The sequence below is a fragment of the Bos grunniens genome, chromosome 15 (assembly GCF_055505025.1).
Source record: "Bos grunniens cultivar Pamir isolate PY7600 chromosome 15, Bosgru_T2T1.0, whole genome shotgun sequence".
In the NCBI taxonomy this organism is placed as follows: domain Eukaryota; kingdom Metazoa; phylum Chordata; class Mammalia; order Artiodactyla; family Bovidae; genus Bos; species Bos grunniens.
The window spans coordinates 31,660,768-31,683,810 of NC_141179.1; the positions used below are offsets into that span (position 1 = coordinate 31,660,768).

At 50.5% G+C, this 23,043-nt stretch overlaps 1 protein-coding gene across 2 annotated transcripts in view; it reads left to right on the top strand.

Moving 5' to 3' along the window:
- The window catches only part of GRIK4 (glutamate ionotropic receptor kainate type subunit 4), a 498,615-nt gene that overhangs the window by 14,707 nt on the left and 460,865 nt on the right, over positions 1-23,043 (top strand). The gene's annotated exons all lie outside the window — the stretch shown is intronic.

Below are 23,043 nucleotides of genomic sequence, written 5' to 3' on the forward strand. Positions count from 1 at the left end.
TGGCCTGCAGCTTGTGGTGGAAGATGCAGAAGGGCGCGGCTCCCAAGCTGGTCCCAATCTGGAGATGCCCTCAGAATGGGAGTAAGGGGGCAGCCGGAACCAGATGGAAGCGCTTGTCTGGAGAGCTGCAAGATCACGCAGGCAGGATGAGGTGGGCAGCCTCTGAGGGTCCTGGTGGGGAGGGCGCTGTATGGGGCTCCAGGGCAAATGATGACTAGCTCAGTTTGAAACCTCCAGGGCAGATCCCTGCCAGGTGAGAGGGGAATGGCTGGAGAATTTCTCCTCCCAGCAGCCAGGGGAAGAGGGGAGCTTTTCTGCATAATGCGAATCCCCTTGGCACCTCCTGAGCCCCAGATGGGGGGTTTGCATCTTCACCAGGCCTTACTGCTCCCCTGAGGAGCTTCGGGCATGAGTGCAGGCGCTTCCTTTGTTGCCTTTATTCTTAGCCCAACTCAAGACTTAACGGCCCTGCCCTGTGGCCTTGTCTAGTGGGAGAGAGATTCCATTGTTTTTGCCTTTATATGCAACTGGCAAAGTAGATAAAGCCTTATTGTTGTCCAAAATTTCCAATCAGATGGGAAAACTAGGGCTCCTGGCATCATTCAGGTGTGCCGGAGGAGGGCGGACAGCAGAACCCCTCACCTCCTCTGGGAGGCCTGCCCTGATTAACCCCTTCAGCTCTTGCTGGTTACAGCCCAGCTCTTAGCAAGAAGGCACATCCTCTGATTAGAGTAAGCACAGTAGCAAGTTCTGGTTCTTTGTGATGGTTTATGTCTAAAGCCTGTCTCCAGTTCACTGACTCTGTTACTACCATTTGACTGGAGGGTGGCCAAGGGCAGGACCGTGAGGACCTTCCTCTGGGCCTCCCTTAGAGGTTCCATCCACGTAACCAGTGCCAGTCTGCAGTGCTGGCTGTAGTTTCCCAGTGCAGAGTTGACTCTGCCTCAGGACCTTTGCACATGCTGCACAGCTGCCTGGAACCCCTTCTACCACCTCCTCTCCTTTTGCTTCTCCATCTCCAGGAAGCCCTTTCCTGTAACCTGAACGGGGCCCCTCTTGCTGCTCTGGCTCCTCCCGTGCTCCTTCCCTCTGGAGCACTCCCCAGCTGGCACTGTAGCTGCCTATTCATGGTTCAGTTTCCCCTTACTGGGCACTGAGCTCTGGGAAGCCAGGGATGGGATTGGGCTGTCACATCCACTTCTGTGCCACAGCCTGTAACTCCGAGGATCTTGCCGAGGGTTTATTGAAAGAAGTGAGCCCGTTGAGCACTGAAGAGAGGAGTAAGTCCAGAGCTTCTCTCTGGGTGCCCAGCTGCTGTGTCCACCTGCCCTGGAAGGAATGCCCTTGGCTGTGACTCCCTCTAGCGGAGTCTGAGACCTCAGACAGCTATAGAGGCAGGAGCCTGGAGCCCAGTGTGGGTACCAGTGGCTGCATCTGTTTTGCTCAGTGCTGAGCCTCTGACATCTGCCTGCAGGTGCTACATCAGAGTGTCCCATGGATTTGCCTGGAAGTTCAAATGTGTCAGCCCCCTGTGGGGATCGGGGGTGACCAGGAAAGGAGATGCCCATCTTTCATCCTTCTAGGGAACTGGGTGGAGGTGGTTTCAGATGGCCTGGCCTCAGCCACTGTCCCCATTGTGTGCAAATTGCTTATAGGAGTTTCTCATCCAGTTTCTCATTTATTCCCTCCAGCAACCCTGGGAGGAGCATGTTATTGGCCCATTTTACAGATAAGGAAAAGAAAGTTCAAAATGGTTAAGTGGGCACAGCCCAGGTGACGTACCTGGTAAGCAGCGGAGCTGGGATTCGGTTCGTCTCTTTCAGCATGCAGCACCTCTCCCCACCCCGTCCCCTGCCCCTCAGCTCTCTTTCCTCTTGGGTGGCTCAGTGCCTGCGCAGGAGCCAGGGAGCCCAAAGTGTGAGTCCTCAGAGCAGCCCCCCATCCTTGCTTGGCACCTGAGAGTCCATGACCTTGGAAGGCCCGTGTCCTGATCACAGTGGGGAGGAAGTCTGGCTTTGACAAATAGCCCTGTGGTCCCAGGACAGGCAGGGCTAATTCAAGTGCAAACAGTGTATTAGTATTTATTCCTCACACTCCACTGCTAATAAAATTTGAGTTTTAAAAATAATGGTGAGCAAATGAATTGGTCGATGGCCTGTGGGGAGAAGATGCAGAAAGGATATTTCATGGAGACATATGACAGGGGGACTAAGCCACGGCGGGTTCCTTACTGGGGTGGGGGTGGGAGGGCTTATTTTGGGGAACAGCTCTCCACTCCTGGTCCAGTTTGAGAAGTCGTTAATCTGCATGTTAAAATTTGTTGAAAGTACATTTGCCAACTGCGGCAGCGTCTCCAGGCTGAGGAGGTGGCTGTTGGCTGGGGAAATAGCTCTCCAATGTCTATTTCAGTTATCTGTGCTTAAAATCTGTAATTTGGAAGGCTGCTTCCTACAAGGTCCCATGACTGCCATCCAGCGCGTGCCTCCGTTTCTGACACCTGAGTTATAGAGCTGGTCAGGTTCTGCCAGGCAGGGCAGAGACCTAAAAAGGTTCTAAGAAAAATGTAGGGACGTATCATAGGTTCCGTGATGCCTGGGAATAAGGAAGAGAGAGAGGGGGCCCCCAGGATGGGAGAGGGGACTCAGAACCACCCCCTCCCCTACAATAGATAGCACCTCTGTCCCTGTGATTCATCGGTTCCACTGTGCCTCAGGAGCATCACGAGCTGTAAAAAGCATAATTTAAGAAAGATAGGACCTGCTACTGTGTGACTTTGAGCAAGTCATTTATCCTCTTGGTAACTTAGTTTCCTCATCCATACAAAGCAGGTGATGAGACCTGCGGGGCTGGCTTCATAGGATCCAGAAGGAAAACAGGACTGTGTAAGCAGAGGGATATGACAGCCCTTCAGATACTAGCAGACAGGCTCCTGCTTCCCTCAAGAAATTGCTTTGCTTAAAGCTGGGCTTTTGGAGGGCTTAGAGAATGTGAGGGGATTTGGGATTTGCGTGTCTGGGTAGTACCTGCAACACCTTTCAGATTTCATCCATCAGCCGTGATGGACGGGGAGAGGCATGGCCCTCCCCGCCCCGCTCCCTTCCCCCTCCCTGTCCCCACATGGGCGGCAGCTCTGCAGCACTGCCCGAAGGATCGCTGAGATGTCAAGAGTGCCTGTGCTGTGGACTCAGCACTCGGCACACTGCTCCCCAGTTCTCAGCCGACCTTGAGGTGGGCACCAGTATTAACCCACTTTACTGGAGCAGGAGGAAACTGAGGCCCAGAGCCGTGAGGGGGCCGCCCAAGGTCACGGTTAGATCTGAGCTCTGCCTGCTCCTTCAGCATCCTGCCGCCTCAAGGTTCTGGCCCACGGCTGCCTCGCCAAAGTGGGGTCAGTGACCTCGGGGTGTCCCTGTGGAGTGGCTGCCATCCCCCCTTCCTCTCTTTTACCCCCAAATGGAGACTCTCCTCCTGCCCCAGCATCCAGCATGAAGAAAGACTTCAGTGTCCCCGGCAGATATTTTATCTTCCGAGTACCATGAACCGCAGGGAGTAAGACTTCCAAAGGGCAAGCTGGGGTCATGGCCACTTGGACCCTGGGCTGCAGATGCAAAGATGGCTGCCTGATTCTGATTCTGACCTCTTGGAGTCCTTTGTAGCTCCTCCCAGTTCCAGAAGTGGCCTGGCCCTGCTGCTCTCAACATCCTTTCCCCAGCCCTGAGGCCAGACTCTGAGTGTCCACGCAGGCCCACCCTTCACCCCCTGCATCTTTTGATCTGGCTGATCCAGTACCGTGGAGTCTGCCCCGTGGCCTGGTGGCCCTGTGATGTTAGCAGGGGAAGTCCAAACAGCTGGGAGGCGTTGAATCCAAGACCTTGGCAGTGGGGGGAGTGGGTATTGTTTAGACATTTTGTGTAAATTAGTATTATTGTAACTGTTAATTGAATGTCCATTGACTGCCTGTCAGAGGTTTGATTTAATCTGTCCTTCCCCTCTGAGTCTCGGTCCACTGCTTAAACAGTTTGCTTGATTTGTGCTCGTTTTTCTTTCTCTAATGTGGTCTCCTTCCCTGCATCACAACCTGAGTTTCATCTCACTGGCTTCATAATGAGCATCTTCTGTTTTCTGGCACTGGCTTTGGCCTCCATGTGGCCCCTAGTCCCTCCCAAGTGGATTCCCAAGACTCATTCCTTAACTGGGGACTCAAGACAGACATAGAGTCAGCCTGGTGTGTTTCTTTGGGGGCTTTAAGTGCTTTGAGATGTTTTCTGGAAGGGAGTAGAAAGGGCAGTGGCCTGGAGACTTAGGGGACGAGCCCCGGTTTTGCCTCATTCATTCATTCAGTGAGAAACCAGCTCTCTGCCAGGCTCTGTGATCAGCACTCAGGGGACGAGTTCCTGCGTTTAGCCCTCTGTAGGAGAGACGTGAACAGCTGATCCAGTGCAGCATGATGGTCAAGGCAGGGGGCCATGGGGACACTGAGAGGACATTGAAATCAGATGTGGGCGGCAGGAAAGGCTTCGTGGAAGAGGAACAGTGCCTGAAAAGCAGCTTGAGCTCTTCATTCAGAAGACAAGGAAGAGTTAGCCTGGCAAAGGGCACCCCAGGCAGAGGAAGCAGTGGGTAACAGCGGGGCTCCTAAAGAGGTAGCTGAGAGGAACTGATAGTCATTACAGTGATGATAATATATTGAGACTCACTCAGCATCAGGCAGTGTCCAAGGGCTTTTCTTGGCTTATCTAGTTTAGTCCTTATAACAACCCCACACGCAGATGCCATTGGCATCTCCTTTAATGACTGAGGCGTGGAGCCTGGATCTCACCTGTCCTAGTGAAGGGACTGGAGCCATGGACTCAGGCGTCTGATTCAGGGCTGCTGGCTCCTTCAGCATTTTGCTGCCTCTGTGTCTGTTCCAGGGATGTCACACCAAGACTTGGGGTGTCCTTGCTGAACCAGATTGTGGAGGGTCTTAGGTGAGTACGTGGAAAAATTTTACCTTTATCCTGAAAGCTACAGAGAGCCACTGAGAAATTGTAAATTGAGGAATAGCTTGATCGGGTTTGTTTTTAGAATTTATCACTCTGGCTGCTGTGTGGAGGACGGATGGGGCTTGATCCAGAGTGGAGGCATGGAGAGCAGTTGCTGAGTGGGGCCGTGACCCTACGAGGAGGGCTAGGGGCTGGCTCAGGCAGGGGAACCGGGGTGCACAGATGAGCATGGGCTCCAGAAGCACGAGGAGGCAGAATGTGCAGGACACTCAGGGGGTGCTCGAATGAGGGTGAGGGGTGGTGGGTGAAGGCGGGGTTTAGATGATTCTGAGGTTCCTTTTTTTTTTTCATCAAAGGTTGCAGAATTTTATTTTTGTAAAGTCACATCAAAAGTTAAATTATTGGGACTCCCCTGGTGATCCAGTGGTTAAGACTCTGCGCTTCCAATGCAGAGGGTACGAGTCCAATCCCTGGTAGGTGAACTAGATCCCACATGCCGCATGGCATGGCCAAAAAATAGAAAAGTCAAATTATTAACCTATTACAGTTTCTCTTTTGGTGTTCTGAGGCCAGTTTCCAATGTGTGCAGGAGGGGTTTTCCCTCATAGCACCAGGCAATTCTCAGACATCAAAAGGGTATTCAAGAATTCAGCTCAATCCTGGCACCATCTACCATGGTCTAGAATCAGATTCCCCAGGTGAAGGGCTCAATCCCCCAAGAGCATCTTCCACTTCAGATGCCGGCATCACACCCAGGTAATGACCTGTGCTTCTGACCCACTGGCTAAAGGATAGAGGGTCCCACCACTGCCTCTAACTCAGGATGGCTGATGGGCTATAAATCAGAGGTTCCCACCACCTCCTCCTTGGGGTCGATGATTTTGCTAGAGTGGCTCACAGAACTCAGGAAACATTTTTCTTACCAGATTACCCGGTAAAGAATATAACTCAGGAACAGCCAGATGGAAGAGATGGGGAGGACAAGGTACCGGGGAAGAGTGGGGGGTTTCCATGCCCTCCACGGGGGTGCTGCTCCCCACAAGTCTCCTCGTGTTCACCAACCTGGCAGCTCTCTGAATCCTGTCCTTTCGGGTTTTTATGGAGATTATATTGCATAGTCATGATTGATTGATTAAATCCTTGGCTATTGGCAATTGATTCAGCCGCCAGTCCCTCTCCTCTCCCGGAACCATCTAATCAGGTGGTTGGATCTCCTGGCAACCAGTCCCCATCCCCAGGGGAGGTCCAGAAGTCACGTCATTAACGAAACAATAGACACTTTATCACTCTCATCACTTAGGAGATTCCAGGGGTTTTAGGAGCTCTGTGCCAGAAATGGTGACGAAGACCAAATATATATTTATTATAAATCGCAATATCACAGTTCCCAAATCAATAAAAATATCTTTATCATAGAATGACTCATATTCCCTGAAACGAGAAAGGAATCCTTTCTAGTTGCAGCGTGTTGATTCTGCTGATTAGAAGACTCAGATGTGGCAGGAATCTTGAAGACTGTCAGTTGATAGACCATTGGCTCACTAGCATTAATTTCTTGATAGCAAAATTTCCAAAACACAGAAGAAGATGTGTGTTGAAACTCACTTAACTCACTAAAACTAAACTCATATACCTTCTAAATGTGACTGTAAGTGTTACTGGCTACAGAATTCTTAATAGGAGTTATTTCAATAAGACAAGAGGTTTTTTTTCCTCAGTTTTATTGAGATATAATTGATATATAATCACTGTATTCGTTTAAGGAGTACAGCACAACAGTTTAACTTGCATATATTCAGTTCAATTCAGTTCAGTTGCTCAGTCGTGTCCGACTCTTTGCGACCCCACGGAGTGCAGCACGCCAGGCTTCCCTGTCCATCACCAACTCCTGGAGTTTGCTCAAACTCATGTCCATTGAGTCGGTGATGTCATCCACCATCTCATCCTCTGTCGTCCCCTTCTCCCACCTTCAGTCTTTCCCAGCATCAGGGTCTTTTCCAATGAGGTAGTTCTTCGCATCAGGTGGCCAAAGTATTGGAATTTTAGCTTCAGCATCAGTCCTTCCAATGAACACCCAGGACTGATCTCCTTTAGGATGGACTGATTGGATCTCTTGCAGTCCAAGGGACTCTCAAGAGTCTTCTCCAACACCACAGTTCAAAAGCACCAATTCTTCAGCACTCAGCTTTCTTTATAGTCCAACTCTCACATCCATACATGACTACTGGAAAAACCATAGCTTTGACTAGATGGACCTTTGTTGGCGAAGTAGTGTCTCTGCTTTTTAATATGCTGTCTAGGTTGGTCATAACTTTTCTTCCAAGGATATATCGTGCATATATTATGAGATGATTACTGCAGCAAGTTTAGTTAGCATCCATAGTCTTGTATAGATACAATAAAAAGACAAAGGAAAAATGGAAAAAAATTTTTCCTTAAATCCAGAACTTTTTAACTTAAATCCAGAGGGTGTACTCTTTCCAGCTTGCCTGTATCTCATTCAGCGGTGTTAGCTAGTCCTCATGCTGTACATCACGTCCCCACTGCTGGTTTATCTTATAACTGAAAGTTTGTACCTGTGACCATTTTTTCCCAATACCTCTCCGCCCTCCCCCACCTCTGGTAACCACAAATCTGACTTCTTTTTCTCTAAATTCGGTTTGTTTGTTGTTTAGATTCCACGTATAAGTGAGATCATACAGTTTTTGTTTTTTTCTGTCTGACTCATTTCACTTAGTAAAATGCCCTCAGAGTCCATCCACGTGGTCACAAGTGGCAGGATTTCTCTGTTGTTTTTGTTATGGCTGAATAATATTCCATTGTCTATATACGCTACGTCTTTTCTGCTGAAATATAGCTGATTTACAATGTTGTGTTGGTTTCAGGTGTACAGCAGAGTGATTCGGTCATACATCATATATGCCACATCCATATGCTTTATCTATTTATCCATTGGTGGACACTTACGATTGTTTCCATGTCTTGGCTCTTGTGAATAATGCCACTGTGGACGTGGGGGTGCAGATATCTCTTTGACATAGTGTTTTCATTTCCTTTGGATGTATTCCCAGAAGTGAATTTGCTGGATCAGATGGTCGTTCTATATTTAATTTTTTGAGGAACCTCCATACTGTTTTCCACAGTGGCTGCACCAATTTATAATTCCACCAACAGTGCACAAGGGTTCCCTTTTCTCCGCGTCTTCGCCAGCATTTGTCATCTCAGAGTCTTCGTGTAGGGCGGCTGGGAGTCATTCACGAGACGGGGTGTACAGGGGAGGACTAGATGGCAGTTCAAGTGATGGAATCAGTTCTGTTTTAGACTCGCTGATTTGAAGTGACTGAAGGATATCCACATGATGTCCAGTGAATGTACACCCAGAGCCCAGGAGAGAGGCAAGGGCTGGAGATGCAGATTCTGGAACTGGAGCACATAGACGGTACATGGATTTGGATGAGCTCTCCTTGAACATTTAATGTCAGAAGAGGGGAGGGCTGGTGCCGGGCTTCTGAAGCCTGCCCACACTGAGGGCCTGAGTCTGTGATAAGGACCAGAGGAAGGAGCCAGAGTTAGAAGGACAGCCTGGAGAGAGAGAGAAAAAGGGGTTGCAGAAACCTCAGTAGAAGTGGAGAAACGATCCAGGGTGGCGTGAGGCAGAAAGGTACAGTAAGCAAGGCAAGGGCAGGCTGTGCTTAGCGATTTGGCAACTTGGGGGTCCCTGGGGACCTTGCAGGGAGAAGACTTGGGGGGACACAGGGTGGAGGTGATTGCAACCGGTTGCAGCCATGCAGGAATGTTGGATGGGATGAGAGAGGACCTGTAACAGGTGGTTTTGGTAGCTTTGTTAGGGAAGGGAGGAGAGACCAGGAGAGCCCTGGGCAGGGGCAGGGATCCCTGGGAAGCCTCTCCAACCTTTGGGAGACCTGGGTACGGTTTATAGTGAAGAGGGGAGGAGAGAGTGACCAACCATTCTGTATGCCTAGAACTCAGGATCTCCCCAGGCTTGGGACTAAGCCCAGGATGCTCCCGGGCAAACTGGGACGATAGGTCGGGGTTGAAGCTAGTGTGGAGGCAGGAGGGAAGAACCTGGCCAGTTGGGGTTTGGTAGGGCGGGGTGATCCAAGGCCAGGGGAATAGGTGGGCTCAGGGTCACGGTTACTGCAGTAATTAGCCATGGGTTTCAGGCCAGTCAGGGCAGATGGTAGAGGGAACCACTGCTTTCAGAGGTTCAGAAATTGAGGGAGTGATGGGCATTAGTAGGCAGGGGAGGAGGGCGGAGGTGCACATCCTGGAGTTGGTACTGGTTTGGGAAAAATTGAAACAATGATCAGGAGCCGTGTGGCCCTGTGGAGCCAGGTGTGACTTGAGGGAGGGGCCACAGGTGGGCAGCCAGACCTACACTTGGGTAAATACACCTGTGCTGTAACCTGGCTGTACCACGAGGGACGTGGAGAAACCCTCTTCCCCAGCAGGGAAGGCTGAGACATGCTCACAGAGGTCTGGAGCAGGTCCGGTTCTGGAGCCCCTGCCCTCCATCACGCCCCTCATTCTAGCCACGGAAGTGAATATCTGGTCCAGGAGCCCAGCTGTCATACAGGACCAGCCAGGCCCATCTTTGGAGCAGGGCTCGGTTTTGAGAGTCTTCCCCTGCTTTGTCTCTGTTCTCAGGCATATTTTGGGGATGCAGAGAACAGAACTCCTGGCTGCTGCAGCTCAAGACTAATGACTTGTGGGGTTTAGTGGCCCCGAAGTCAGAGAGACGTGTGTTTGAGCCCCAGTCCTGGCATGTGGACTCCACGGGTTGTTGATTAGGATGCTTAACCTCTCCAAGCCTCAGTGGCCTCATCTGCACAAGGGGGATGACAACAGCCCTCACCTTATAAACCTGGGAGGATTCGGCGGACTGCTCCGCGTGAGTGTCAAGTGTAGTTACTGCTAGCTGTGACCACTGCAGCTGTGTGTCCTTTCCAGTGGTTCTGTTGGCTGGTCCTTCTCATCTGTGTCAGCCTCAGATCAATAGGGTAGTCTTGGCTCCTATTGGCTCCTTGGCTCCTTATCACCACTGCTAGAGGTAAGAGTGAGGCAGCTGAGGGGCCTGCTTTTCCTCTGAAGTGCTGGCCAAGTTCCGTGGGAAAAGGAACACTGTCTATGCTGTTCTGGTTGGTACTGTGTAGTGGCAACCAAGCGTTAAGTCTCAGAGATAAGGATTCCATTGCAAAACATTCCTGTCCTTCCCCTGTACTCTCTGCCCCTGCCCCTCTTTTTTCCTTACTACCTCTTTCTTACTACCTTCTAATATGTTTTGGGGCTTCCCTTGTGGCTCAGGTGGTAAAGAATCTGCCTGCAATGCACAAGACCCAGGTTCGATCCCTAGGTGGGGAAGATCCCCTGGAGAAGGGAATGGCAACCCACTCCAGTATTCCTGGAGAATCCCATGGCCACAGGAGCCTGGTGAGCTACAGTCCATGGGATCGCAAAGAGTCGGACACGACTGAGTGAGTAACACAACGCTTCTAATATGTTTACTTATTTGTGTTGTTTATTTTCCAGCCCCCCTAGAATGTGAGCTCCATGAGGACAGGGATTTCTGTGTTTTGTTCACTGCTCAATCCCCGGTATCTGAAGTAGTGCCTGGTATACAATTAGCATTAAATAAGTATCTATTGAATGAATGACTAAGCCCCAGATAACCTGCAAGCTTTTTTCTTGCGGTTTTTTTGTCAGCTGCCTGGCCCCTACATCCCTGTTTCAGAATCTTGCACTATTTATAAAGCCTGATCTAGCCAGTTAAGATATTGTGTAGTGCAAACAACTTGCTATAGGATCAGAAGGGAGGGAATAAATGATTCTATCCAGGATGGGAATAGGACATGCTTCACTGAACAGATGACATTGAACTGGGCTTTGAAGGATGAATAGGAGTTTTCTCCGTGGGGAAGAGGAGAAAGGAGATTCCAGGCAGAGCCAATAACATGAACAGAGGCACGAGTTCTATGAAAGTACATGGAACATTCAGGGAATGATGAGGAGTACCCAGATGTAAGGAATGTGAGGTGTGCTGGTAGATTGAAGGAAATGAAGTGGAAGTCTTGGGATGACATCTTACTGATATAAGCAAACATGCCTAATAAGAGAGAACGGTAGTTGAGAGCCCAAACTCGGGGGCCAGGCTGCTTGGATTCCGATCCCAGCTGTACCACTTCCAGCTGTGTGCTTCTGTTTGCTGTAAAGAGGAGATAATGAGAGTATTCACCTCACAGGGCTGGAGCGAGGATTAAACGAGTAAAATATACGAAGCACTTAGTACCTGAGCATAGTAAGTGACATGAACATTAACTATTATTATTATTATAGCAGGAACCCAATGAATGCTGAATGCTTTGGGTACACATATCCATGCACACTGCCACACGTAATGAGCAGTCGTCAAGTTATGAAACTGATGCTATAACCGACCTCCAATCAGCGGGCATCATTTTTATTTCTCGGCGGCAGGCATGAATGCACTTGAATGCGGTATTAGCAAGCTTGACTGGCTGCTCCTGACCAAGGGCTGCCTTTATACCTTCTTGGGCCAAGGCTAGGGATCAATCTGAGATGATGACAAACAAAGGTAACCACAGAGTCATTCTTAGGGGAGCTGCGGACGATTATCAATGTGATTCTAGAAGCATCGTGCCGAGAAATTGCCTGGAGAGTCGGAGAGGTGCCAGAAGTCTGAAGACAGGCAGATGTTTTCACCAAGAAGAAAAAGGTAGATTAAAGAATATTATGAAGCAATAAGTGTTAGGCCATTTTCCTCCAATATTTTGGAAGAGCATGTGGAGCAGATGGTTTTTGAGCTCTGGGAAAACAGAGGTGTTCACTGGGGCTGGCAGTGCTCATGAAGAGCAAGCCAAGTCAACCTCATCTTTTCTTTTTTTTGTTGTTCCAAAAACTTAACTGTGTCTAAGTATCTTAGACACGGTGTCTTAACTTCACAGAGCTTTGAGCCAAGTCTTGACTGTGTTTTAGGAATACGATTCTTGTTGTTCAGTCATTAAGTCACGTCTGACTCTTTGTGACCCCCATGGACTGCAGCACACCAGGCTCCTCTGTCCTTCATTATCTCCCAGAGTTTGCTCAGATTCATGTCCATTGAGTTGGTGATGCTGTCTAGCCATCTCATCCTCTGTCACCCCCTTATCTTCCTGCCTTCAGTCTTTCCCCGCATCAGTGTCTTTTCCAGTGAGTCAGCTCTTCGCATTAGGTGGCCAAAGTATTGGCATTTCAGCTTTAGCATCAGTCCTTCCAATGAATATTCAGGGTTGATTTCCTTTAGGATCGACTGGTTTGATCACCTTACTGTTTAAGGGACTCTCAAGAGTCTTCTCCAGCGCTATAGTTTGAAAGCATCATTTCTTCGGCAAATTAGATGAAATGCTGTTATAGTCCTGATGTACAGACAGGTAGATTCATAGCGGGTTAAATAATTGAATCCAGAGTGTTGATTAAGAATTAAGGTGGACCCAGAGAAAACTCACCTTTGTCTGGGCTTTCATTCAGTTCCCCACGTGTTTTCATGATGAAGAGTAACTGAGCCCTTCCTGTAGTGCCAAGGGTGTCATCCTTGGGCCTGTCCTGGGTGGCATGTCTCTGGATGTCCTGGATGAAGAGAGAGAAGGCAGATTATCAGGCAGGGAGAAGAGCCACTCCACTAGGTGACATAATTGCTATGTGGGATGACTGATGGGCAGAACAGTGGGCCAAAGCCAAGCCCATGGAATTAACTACTCTAAGTCTCACATCCAGATTTTTAAAAAAATCAATTACATGAACACAGAATGAGGAGACCCGAGTTGGCCTTGTGAGGGGCAAAGGACTTGGAGATGGGGCTGACACGAGCTCCTTGTAGCCCCAGTGCAATCTGAGGAAAGGACCATGTGTTCAGGCAAAGGGAATGTGCCCAAACCCCGCCCCCTAAGTAGATCATGCTCGAGCCAGGTAGGGGGGCACCCTGTGCTCATTACTGAGTGCCTCACTCCGAGATAGGTTGATTAAAACCGCAGTACCTTTGGGAGCCAGCTGGTGAGATGGCCAGTGGACTGCAGGAAGGTGGACGAGAAGATTCAGGGTGAATGCTTCAGACCCTGGAAGGTCTGCAGCATGGTTCGAGGAGAAAGATCCTTACTTAACTGCGTCACTGTCCCATATTCTTTGCCCCATCCCCAGTCAGAGGAGACACCTCCTTTTCCTTTCCGCAGTTTCAGCATCCCCTCCTTACGTGGCCAGCAGTTTCTTTAGAAACAAGAGACTGTGAGGCAGGAGGACATTTGGGTTGTGATCAGGCAGGGGACTCCTAGGTGGGGATGTCCAGATGCTTCATGAGTTCCGGCCACACAGCAAGCCTCTAAATAAACTCTCACCATCCTGACTAGCACTGCTGCCTTGCTCTTTATTGGACACGGAGAGAAGGCAGCTGAGTGTGTACAAATGTGGTGACTGAGATCTCAGCGGAGCAGCTGCTGTACTGCCTGGGGGAGTCCTACCTGGAAACTCACAGTGAAGGAAGCAAATGCAAATGCCTTCTGCCAAAGCCCAAGGCAGAATTAATCACTGCTTCTTCTCTGGTCTCCAAGTCCGTGGTACCTGCTTCCATCAGCGCGCTGCTGCTCGGACTGCACCCTGGATGGGCATTCATACCCCCAACTGCACCCTGGGTGGGCGTTGGTACCCCCTCCCCCAGCACACTCTGCCTGCGTTCCTTTATAGCCTCAGTCCTGGCCCTTTGCCACACACAAAGTAGCTGCTCAATAATGAATGAGTGAATCTGCAGTAGAATAAATATGTGCTCTTCTGCGTATGGGCTGGAACGCATACTCACTTGTTCTTTACCAAAAACAAACCTTTGAGTGAGTTTTCCTTGTTAAGGGGAAGGACCCAGGGTGGAGGGCAGGGGTCTGTATGCATCATCCAGTGAGGAGAACCACAGAGGGAGCTCATGATTTATGGCCAAGGCCAACATTTAAATGAAAACCTGGTCTTAATTATTTAGCCTTAATAAACAAAAGTGTGTTTTGTGGTCATAGCCACAGACTTTCATATATCACATAGCTCTAAGGAGAGCAGAAGGATTTCTTTTTTTAAATTAAAAAAAAATTATTCATTTTTCAGTGTGCTGGGTCTTTGTTGCTGCTAGTGGACTTTCTCTAGTTGTGTTGATGGGGGCTTCTCCTGTTGTGGAGCACAGATTCTAGGGCATGTAGGCTCAGTAGCTGTGGCATGCCAGCTTAGTTGCCCAGCAGGCATGTGGGATCTTCCCAGACCAGAGATCAAACCTGTGTCCCCTGGACTGGCAGGACTCTCAACCCCTGGACCACCAGGGAAGTCCCAAGGATTTCTTTAGAGCTAGGAAGAAGCCTGGGTATCGACCCCACTCATGGTCTCAGAAGCTTCAACACATCCCTCCAGACACGTGCCTGTCCCTAAGCACCTTTGCTTCTCCAGACAGGTTTGGTACCAGGCCAGTGGGGAGGGGTGTGTTTCTTGAGATTTGTTTCCTCTTGAGAAGAAGGGGTAGGGCACAGGAGTTACTTACAGGTGGGTGCTTATTCTGAGAAGTAGAAAATGTCCAGGTGACACCCCCTACCTCCAACACCACCTGACTCTGGTCCACCAGATTCCCTTCTGTCTGATTCCCTTCCCATGAAGTCTATGTTATAAAGGCCCACTCTCTCAGGACCGGCCCATCCAACCACTCCAGATCCTTGGGACTTAACATTCCAGGCAGATTTCCCTTTTCTTTCTCCCTAAGTTGGCACCAATTTTCACATTAGTAATGAGATTGTGTGTATTGCAATAGCCAGCACTGTTGGCTTCCTTGCCACTTAGAGCTGTCTGAGCCGACTGCCTCAGGTCTGTTCTCTTCAAGTGCAGAGGTGGGCCAGGTGCTGGAGTACGCTGTTTATCTGAGACTTTTAAACTGGCAAGCCCTCCTGCTCAACCACCCAGATCACTCCAGAGGAGAAGGAAGTCAGAAGGAAAAAGAGATTGCGTTTCTCCAGTTGTGAGTCAAGGCAATCCCAGGAAGTCTGCAGGACAATTCTGATGATACCAGCCAGAGCTTGGGGCTCTGAGTGCATCCCAGGATGGGCTAGGGTCCTCCCAACGGAGGCATCAGAGAGAAGGTCAGCATCCTCAGCGGTCCATGAGTCAGATGAGGTTTCTTCTGTCCTTACTCCCCAGACTGGGGAATTCTGTTCAAGGGCAGGCAAGCAGCACTGGGATCATCCAGACCAGAGCCACGTCCAGAGCAGGTGAGAGGCACTCCGCCAGGCTTCTCCGTGGAGGTAGACTCCCTAAGGTCAGAGGTAGTGCCCGGGACACTCTGCTTGGGGGATAGCACCCTGAGGAAGCTGTCCCTGTGGAAGGAGAGTCCAGCCCCTTTACCAGTGCTAGGGTGGCTTCCAGGGGCCCATGGGATAGTCCCGGGCCTGTGTTCTGGCTATCTTTCTTTTTTGGTTTGTTTCCTCCCACCTCTTTTTCTTTTATTTATTTATTTAGTTTTAGGCTGTGATGCTAATTTTGGCTAAGATCCTAACATCAGGATCTCAGTTTCCCAACTAGGGGTGGAACCCGTACCTCCTGCATCAGGAGCCTGGAGTCTTAACCAGACCAGCAGGGAAGTCCCTGTTCCCGCTATCTTAAAGAGGTACCAGGTGAGAGGCGTGGCATATCACAGGGTGGAACCTTCGGATGAGTGGGGAGCATCTTAAATTCTCAGTGATAGTCATCCCTTGTGTCTATCTCCACTGAATAATAGGTCACCAAAGGAAGCATTTTTGCAAACATGATGTCATGCTTTTCACAATAGCACAGTGGGAAGGAGTGCTATCTGCCCCTCTTTGCAGGTGGACTCCAAGTCCAGTGCTCTGTCTGGGATACACAGCTGTCCCTCGTGGCTCTCAACTGTGAGGGAAGCTGGCCAGGGATTGAATTGGAAGTACTTTGGCTTCAACAGATCTTATTTGATCTGGAGCTTAAGTCAAGCTGCCATCGGTGAAGTTATTATCATTACCACATATTTAAAGTGGTTAAATATTTAAAGCCATGTCAGCTTTTCTCTGCTGAACAGGGTCACCAGACACATCAACCAGATGCCTCCACTGGGAGCCCGACACTGGGTCTCTGCACCAGGAGGGTGAGTGGGTTCCCTGACGGGAAAGGAGGCAGCCAGGTAAAGAGGAGCCTGCAGCTCCAACCTGCTTGGCTTCTGAACTCCTTCTCAAGGTTGCCTGCCAAAGCAGTTTTTAAATAATCAAGTTACTGTGGGGCTGTGACTCTGACTCTCACTGGTGGGGAAGCTGGCAGCAGAAAGGGGTGGGATGGATGGGCAAGGAATGGAGTGTTTCCTGGGCGGGGAGTACCTTTGGGAATGATGGTAACCCCGGGCTCGTTGGAGGCTCTTCCTGACCTCTGGGCACAGATCACTGAAGGTCTTGCCCACCTATTCAGGTGGCTGGGAAAGAGCAGGGTGGCTTTAATGGTAGTTAAGTGTGTCAGGATGCTTCTAGGGCAGAATAACCCACACCTTGGAGTGCAGGGGCTGAGTGCCTATTACCAGGTTTCTTCTTGAGGGTGCTCACCCAGGGTTCAATACCTGGATGTCCTAAATGTGCAGGGGTCATGGGTAGAGTCCAGAGCTAGGAAGACTCTGGAGTTGGATGCAAGTTTGTGACACTATGCCTTTAATTTTAATTTTTTTGGCCATATCTTGCGGCACTCGGTGGGATGCAGCGCTTCCCAGGTGGCGCTAGTGGTAAAGAACCCATCTGCCAATGCAGGAGACTTAAGACATGGGTTCAATCCCTGGGTCAGGAAGATCCCCTGGAGGAAGGCGTGGCAACCCACTCTGGTATTGCCTGGAGAATCTCATGGACAGAGGAGCCTGATGGGTTACGGTCCACAGGGCTGCAGAGAGTAGGACACGACTGAAGTGATTTAGCGCGCATGCATGTGGCATCAGGATTTTAATTCCCTGTCCAGGGATTGAACCCATGCCCTCTGCAGTGGAGGCGCAGAGTCTGAAGCACTGGACCACCGGGGAAATCCCAAGTGAATCTGTCCCTTTGAGGTACAAGGTTGATAGTGTCCATAAGATTCTCAAAGAGGGCTGTGGTCTCAGAAATACAAAGCACCACTTGTTGGTGTGCCGGGAGACCCTTGCCAGCGTGTTACATCACCTCCCCCAAACCTGGGGACCAGGCACCGGGTCCAGGTGCAGCTTCTCTGGGCATGCTGTGGTAGTTCACGGTTCAGGGCCTTTGCCGAGGCTGTTCTGTCTGTCTTTGCCTCCTTGCCCATCTGCCAACCTCCTATTCATCCTTCAACAGCCAGTTCAAGCTTTTGCTGATCCCCTCCCCGTGGACAGAGCCAATCGTCCCCTCTTTTGTGTACATGCATGCTCAGTCTATCATTCATGTCCAACTTTTTGTGACCTCATGGACTGCAGCCCACCAGGCTTCTCTGTTCATGGGATTTTCCATGCAAGGATACTAGAATGGGTTGCCGTTTCCTTCTCCAGGGAATCTTGCCAACCCAGGGATCGAATGTGCATGTCTTGCATCTCCTGCATTGGCAGGCGGATTCTTTGTCACTGTGGCCTCTGTTTTGAGCCAGCATCAAGCTTTAAACAGGTTTACTGGAGCACCTACCACTCAGTGTTTTCAAACCATTTATTCCTGTGTTTATTTCACCAGGACAAGGTATTTCTCCTAAAAAGAAAAAAAAAAACCCACAAACTTATTTTATTTATTATTTGTTTATTTGTCAGCTCCAGGTCTCAGTTGCGGCATGCTGGATCTTTAGTTGAGGTGTGTGGGATCTAGTTCCCTGATCAGGGATGGAACCTGGGTCCCTGGAATTGGGAGTGTGGAGTCTTAGCCTCTGGTCCAGGGAAGTCCCAAGACTAAGTATTTCCTGAGTGCAGGTGAGCTCGTCTTCATTTCTGAATGGACCTTTTGAGTAAACCTTTAATAAAATGTGTTAAATTGATTTGGTGAGGCCCTTTCAACCCAAATGGCCACAACTGGGTAGGTATCGAGAAAAATGCCCTTTAAATGTGAAGATTGGAACAGTTGCAGCACAGCTGTTATGAGGAAGCTGTGTCCCTCTTTGCCGATATTTCCTTGGGTTTAGAACAGGCTGAGTTTGATGTACGAGGGAAAACAAGGAAGGAGGTCGTCCTGTGGGTCACCAGAGCTCTGGTCCTAAAGGAGGAGAGGGGTCAGGGCTGGACATGGAGACTTAGGATGTCATGGAGGAACCATGTGTGGCCCATTTCACAGATGGACTAAGGAGAGGACACCATGCAGCACTCGGGAGAGGGGACCTGCGATGGTGAGCACCCAGGCTCCCTCCCAGTGCCAGGCGGGGTGCCCGCATGCCTCACTGGAGCTGCACAACAGCCCTCTGCCGGAGGGTCCTGTTTCTCTAGTGTGTAGATGGGGAAGCTGGACCAGGGAGGTTGCCCTCTTAGCCCAAGGCCACGTGGCATGTCTGCGGCGGGGTCAGAACTCACAGCTGCAGGAGTCCAGCTGCGAGTCTGGGCACTGCTGGAGAATGCACCTCTGAGCCAGAGAGGCGTGAACGAACCAGAGAGGCTCTGAGCCTGGCTGGAAGCCGGGGTGGGGCCCAGCGTCCCCTGCTTCACCTCCGGGTAGAATTCTTCAGCCAGGGTCATGAGGAGACATTGGGAGTCATTTTGAAAAAGGGGCCGAGAGCACGTCTGTGCGTTACGTAGTCACACCAGAAATGGAGCTTTGCTCACTCCAAATCACCTTATCTCTAGTCTTTAGAATGTTCTTTTGGCTGAAACTATATTGAATTAATTTAATTGAAGTTTTTTTTCCTGAGATAATTTTTTTCTTATTATAAAATGATATATGTTCTTTGAAGAGAGTTTAAAATACAGTGAGGCAAATGTAAGAGAGTGGGAATCGCCCATAATTCTACTATGTATAATAACATTAATAATCATAACTGATGTGCTGAATGCTGTGTATTAAGGACTATACTAAGGGCTTTGAGGTACTGTTATTATTAACCCTTTTTTTAGAGTGTGAGGAAAACAGACTCAGAGAGGTTAAGTAACTTGGCAAAGGTCACACAGCCAGGAATTGATGAGATTTTAATATGCACAGAGTGACTCCAGGGCCCGGGCTCTTAAATTCCTCTTTCTTGTGTGAAATAGCAACAGCAATGAATTGGAAAGGGAGGCATTGAAGCTGTTTACTGGATTTTGCCTACTTGGGACTGGAGCAATTGTGATTATAGTGGTCAGGTGGGGACCACCAGTTTCAGGAATCTTTCGATAGCAACATCTCGTGGTTCTTTAACTCAGGCTTTATGAAGACAGGGAAGGCGTTACTGAAAGCCAGAGGCGTGCTCCATCCTGAGCTTTCCACTCGGTTGAGGCTATGCGCACACGGGAGCAGCAGGGACAGTCTCCCTCCATCAAGGGTGGAGGCTCTGGGTGAGCCCCCCTGGGCTCTGCTTCGTGGTCTGCTGCCCACTTCATGGCCTGGGTGCCCTCCCTTTCTCTCCTCAGTGCCCCTGTAGCCAGTGGCTAAGAGTCTTCTGTCCTCGTGGGTTGGTCCAGGTGTTGACCCCGCGGCATGGCAGACCTGTCCTGTGCTTCTAACAGGGTCCCTTGGGGTGTCATCCTCCCAGGGGAGCCAGTGTGTGGAGGAGAAGGGAGGTGTCTGCGGGTGGTACCCCTCTCTGAAAACCACGCCTTATGGCATCCACACGACCGTTCTGGTTCAGCTGCTTCATCCCCTGTGGACGTGGATGTGCTCATACATTTCTCAGGACTGCAGCTGGTCCGAAGAAATGATCAGGGCTATTTTCAAGGAGGGCGAAGGAGTAGGGAGAGGGTGAGCCATGTGAGAACAGACCAAGTAGTCTGGAGCGGTTCTTTCTGGGATGGCAGAGGACTTCCTGGGGGCTGTGTCTGCTTCCCGCCAGGCTGTGGGTGTGTAGCTTCCGCACCTGCTGGTCTAATAATCATTAACCCCAAGTGCCTGACCCAGTGTGTCGCTCCCCTTTCTGAGTCACAGGCACCAACTCTCCCAGAGTCCTCTCCCCACTCTGGGGTTGTTATGAATATGGATGGGATTGGGGCAGTGCTTCAGGCTTCCATGAACTGGGTATGAAAGAGAAATACCAGAAGATGATTCAGAATCTTGCTAGAGGAACCAAATATGACCTCAACCCTTAATACCACTAGGTTCTGGGCCTGAACACAGCTTTGGAACAACGAGGGAGGCTTGGCATTGCCTGACCAACCATCTAGCTTAAGCCTCTTCTTGCATGCAGAGCCCTGCGTCCCTCCCCTGGGCTCTGTGCCATTCCCTCAGAGCTCCTGCTTGGCTCGCCCCATCCCTTTTGCATGGCCATCCCATCTACTTGAAGTACCTGTCCCTTTCGCACCCCCTCCCGCCCCCATCCTCAGGAGCCAGCTCAGTGTCCATCTCCCCCATGAAGCCTCTTCTGGAAGCCTTTACTAGAAAGGGTCCCCTCTTCTTGCCCCCGGGACACCGCAGGCTTGCGTCCACTGTGGCCTTTAGCGGCTGTGCTCGTTTGTCTTGACATCTCTCTTTGCACTTAGACTGTGAGCTCCGGAGGTCAGTGACCTTGCCTCAGGCGTGTCTGACTCCTAGCAGCAGTGACCTCAGCAGGTGGCCGGATGGCTGGAGGGACAGAGAGGGACAAATACTGTGGCGACGTGAGGGCGGGGCACAGGCAGCATCACTGGAGGTGGTCAGACGCCTAAACAGGCGCGCAGTCTCACACACACTTTCAAGGCAGTGATCACGTAGGTGGAGGAGACGGTTGCAGTTGGTGAGACCAAGTGGGGAAGCATTAGCCCCATTTCCAGCCACTCAGGCATGGGTTTTGTCCCAGCATAAACATATGGTTTTTCCATCAAAGTATCTTGCATGGGAAATCAGAAAATCTTTCTTAGGGAGAGACCAAAAATTACAAGAGCTCATCATTATTATTTTTTAATTAAAAGACAGCAACTGCCTGATATTCGGTAAATTCAGGCCCCTCCCATGGGTCCACTAATGTGCTGAAATCTGGGTTTAATGTGCTGAATTTATTTTTTATAAGAATCTGTTGCTGAATCTGCTTGACGAAGAGAGCCTGGTTAGAGCTTTAAGAAACTTCTCATTAGCGGGATAAATGTGCTGGGTGCTTGGGGAATCTGCAGCCTACTGCTGCTGGGCGCCTGCCGGGCCAAGTGGGGCTGCTTGGCCTATGCTGGGGTAAATCCAGAGGGTCCCCGTGGGCGGGCACACATGGGGGCCAGACCCTGGGAAGTGCACGCACAGGTGTCCTGATCAAAGCCGTTGCGTGAGTCATCTCCTGTTACCTGGTGCTGGAAGCATGATGCTGGCTCAGGCTGCCAGACTGCCAGGCCCTGCCTGGCACCCAGGAGTTCTCCCTGTTGTGTGAGAATACGCCTCGTGTCGTGTTGTTTAAATGCTGGTTTGTAGAAGGCAGGTGTGTAGAAGGGGACCTAGTATATGGATGCCCAGGTAACCCTAGTTCTGATGGGGGTGGGGATGAGCAGAGATATGTGGGGGACACTGGAGGTGAGAACTGCACAAGGTGGAGCCATGTGGTGTAAAAACAAGGGGACTCCAGGCAGAGACAGTGAAGGTGGGCGGCATGGAAAAGGGAGGGTGGTCGGAGACAGCATGTCTCACTTGGGTGGATGGCAGGCTGACAGGAGAGGAGATGGGAGCAAGCTGGTTCCTTGATCGCCTTACTAGGGGATTCAGACTTTCTCTTCTCAGCTGCTGGGTTCTAGGAGAGAGAACAGTGTGATCCTGTTGGCGTTCTGGGACGAGCTGATGGCAGTGTGGAGGATGCACAGCTGTGGGTTAGAGGGAGTCTTGGTACCTGGGTGTGGCCCTGGAGCAGAGGCCCGTCCCTGGGCGTCTGTCCCCCAGCCCCAGGGCCCTCTGAGTCGCAGCACCAAGCTTTTTCCTTTGAGGCCAGGCCTTCTGAGTGGAAGCACAGCTCCAAACCAATATTCTAGGCCACAGAACCTGGGGCCACACGATGCTGGTCGGAAAAGCAAGGGTGAGTGCTTGGCCTAGGCAGCTGTTGGACCCTGCCGGGGGGAGGGGGCACGTTCTGAAGGATGCTCTCTTTCTTGGCTGCTTCTTATCAGAAGACACATGCCCCCTATCCACCCATGAGATATTGTTAGATGGCAGCAGTGAACAGACACAAAGTTGAACCAAGGAAGAGGGAGCGTCATGGGAGCTGCAGCAGCCCATGTTTTAAAGCTCTCTTTCTGGGACTTCCATGGTGGTCCAGTGCTTAAGACTCTGCTTCCAATGCAGGGCTCACAGGTTCGATCCCTGTTCCGGGGACTAGGATCCCACATGCTGTGTGGTGCAGCCAAAAAATAAAAATTAAAAAAGAAAATCATCTTTAAAAAATGAAAAAGGTCTTTTTTCCTTTAGAAAGGACCTGCGGTTAGACAGAGTATGGGAGAGGCACAGTGAACACCACCCTAAGCCTGGAAAGGTTGCACACGCTGTCGATTCAGTCGTGTCGGACTCTTTGTGACCCCATGGACTGTAGCCCTCCAGGGCCCTCTGTTCATGGGATTCTCCAGGCAAGAATACTGGAGTGGGTTGCCATGTCCTCCTCCAAGAGATCTTCATGACCAGGGATAGAACCCACATCTCTTATGTCTCCAGAATTGCCAGTCGGATTCTTCACCACTAGCGCCACCTGGGAAAGGTTATTTGCCGCAAGATGCTGCTGGGCTCAGAGCAGAAGCCTGGGACTGGAATGTGCAGAGGCTGAGGAGGGTGGCTGTGGGCAGCCGGTGGAGCTGGGGTGCAGAGGAGGATCTGGGACAAGCAGCTGCCGTGAAATGAGGGAAGACCAGGGAAACCTGTACGAGAACAGATGCCCAGGGTCAGAGAATGCCAGTCAGATGTCAGGGCCGTTCCTGGCCTTCAGGGCCCTTCATGGTAGAAAAGGCTCCCTT